Source organism: Megalops cyprinoides, chromosome 22, assembly GCF_013368585.1.
Source record: "Megalops cyprinoides isolate fMegCyp1 chromosome 22, fMegCyp1.pri, whole genome shotgun sequence".
Taxonomy (NCBI): domain Eukaryota; kingdom Metazoa; phylum Chordata; class Actinopteri; order Elopiformes; family Megalopidae; genus Megalops; species Megalops cyprinoides.
Window position 1 is genome coordinate 27,583,671 of NC_050604.1, and position 2,500 is coordinate 27,586,170.

At 54.0% G+C, this 2,500-nt stretch overlaps 1 protein-coding gene across 2 annotated transcripts in view; it reads right to left on the reverse strand.

The window, feature by feature from the left end:
* Positions 1–2,500, reverse strand: part of LOC118769458 (ankyrin-2-like) — a 91,286-nt gene that overhangs the window by 53,182 nt on the left and 35,604 nt on the right. The gene's annotated exons all lie outside the window — the stretch shown is intronic.

The window sequence follows — 2,500 nt, forward strand, 5'->3', positions numbered from 1 at the left end:
CAATGTCACCTGTGTGTGTGTGTTTCTGGGTGTGCACATGGGCAATGTCACCTGTGTGTGTGTGTTTCTGGGTGTGCACATGGGCACTGTCACCTGTGTGTGTGTGTTTCTGGGTGTGCACATGGGCACTGTTACCTGTGTGTGTGTGTTTCTGGGTGTGCACATGCACACTGTCACCTGTGTGTGTGTGTTTCTGGGTGTGCACATGCGCACATCATACAGACACTATAAGCACAGACATGGTGTTTTTGGAATGCTTGATTCTGACAGGCTGGTTTTTGTAAAGAACTTTCTGTTTACTTACTTGTACCATTACAGTTTTGGCACTGAGGATCAGTATTGCCTGTGTTATAGTCTGACACTTAGTGCTGATGCAGTAACTGGTTTTGCAATCACTGAATATGCATTTGACTTCTGTAGTATCTGTGCTGGGTAAGTACAGTCAGCTTTGACACCTTCAGCAGCACACAGGAGGAGATTAATGTAATGAAAAAGTGTTGCACAGAAACACCCACAAACCCAGCAACCAGTGCTGAAACTGCACCATTTACTTCCGCATGTGCATATTTATGAACATGTAACATTCATATCACTGCTATTTCACAGTAAATTCAGATCTGCACCACTGATGTCTCAAGCTTCTCACTCTCGTGAAGCTCGGAGTTTCACAGGTTGTGAAGGTTTACGTGACACAGCAGCTTAAATGTCTGATGTTATAATGAGTCACAGACGCCATCAGAGCTTCTGAGTGCACGGAATAACAGCCATTCACATTCCACAGCTTAATACCGACATTCAGTCAGAAGCGCATCTCACAATCCAAAACAGCCATCAGCACAAAGGCGAAATTCTAAGCATCCAGTAAGTGTTATTTTAAGCAGCCATGCAGGTGAGCAGCAACAGACAGGAAAGTAATCAGGACATGAGATGCAAAGCCAGCGGGCAGAGCTGCGCAGAGGAAGGCCTGTCTGCAGACCTGCGCAGAGCTGCGCAGAGGAAGGCCTGTCTGCAGACCTGTGCGAATGCGCAGAGGAAGGCCTGTCTGCAGACCTGTGTGAATGCGCAGAGGAAGGCCTGTCTGCAGACCTGCGCAGACCTGTGTGAATGCGCAGAGGAAGGCCTGTCTGCAGACCTGTGTGAATGCGCAGAGGAAGGCCTGTCTGCAGACCTGCGCAGACCTGTGTGAATGCGCAGAGGAAGGCCTGTCTGCAGACCTGTGTGAATGTGCAGAGGAAGGCCTGTCTGCAGACCTGTGTGAATGTGCAGAGGAAGGCCTGTCTGCAGACCTGCGCAGAGCTGCGCAGAGGAAGGCCTGTCTGCAGACCTGCGCAGAGCTGCGCAGAGGAAGGCCTGTCTGCAGACCTGTGCGAATGCGCAGAGGAAGGCCTGTCTGCAGACCTGTGTGAATGCGCAGAGGAAGGCCTGTCTGCAGACCTGTGCGAATGCGCAGAGGAAGGCCTGTCTGCAGACCTGTGTGAATGCACAGAGGAAGGCCTGTCTGCAGACCTGTGTGAATGCGCAGAGGAAGGCCTGTCTGCAGACCTGCGCAGACCTGTGTGAATGCGCAGAGGAAGGCCTGTCTGCAGACCTGTGTGAATGCGCAGAGGAAGGCCTGTCTGCAGACCTGCGCAGACCTGTGTGAATGCGCAGAGGAAGGCCTGTCTGCAGACCTGTGTGAATGTGCAGAGGAAGGCCTGTCTGCAGACCTGTGTGAATGCGCAGAGGAAGGCCTGTCTGCAGACCTGCGCAGAGCTGCGCAGAGGAAGGCCTGTCTGCAGACCTGTGCGAATGCGCAGAGGAAGGCCTGTCTGCAGACCTGTGTGAATGCGCAGAGGAAGGCCTGTCTGCAGACCTGCGCAGACCTGTGTGAATGCGCAGAGGAAGGCCTGTCTGCAGACCTGTGTGAATGTGCAGAGGAAGGCCTGTCTGCAGACCTGCGCAGAGCTGCGCAGAGGAAGGCCTGTCTGCAGACCTGTGCGAATGCGCAGAGGAAGGCCTGTCTGCAGACCTGTGTGAATGCACAGAGGAAGACCTGTCTGCAGACCTGTGTGAATGTGCAGAGGAAGGCCTGTCTGCAGACCTGTGTGAATGCGCAGAGGAAGGCCTGTCTGCAGACCTGCGCAGACCTGTGTGAATGCGCAGAGGAAGGCCTGTCTGCAGACCTGCGCAGAGCTGCGCAGAGGAAGGCCTGTCTGCAGACCTGTGTGAATGTGCAGAGGAAGGCCTGTCTGCAGACCTGTGTGAATGTGCAGAGGAAGAAATGTCTGCAGACCTGCGCAGACCTGTGTGAATGTGCAGAGGAAGGCCTGTCTGCAGACCTGTGTGAATGTGCAGAGGAAGGCCTGTCTGCAGACCTGCGCAGAGCTGCGCAGAGGAAGGCCTGTCTGCAGACCTGTGTGAATGTGCAGAGGAAGGCCTGTCTGCAGACCTGTGTGAATGCGCAGAGGAAGAACTGTCTGCAGACCTGCGCAGACCTGTGTGAATGCGCAGAGGAAGGCCT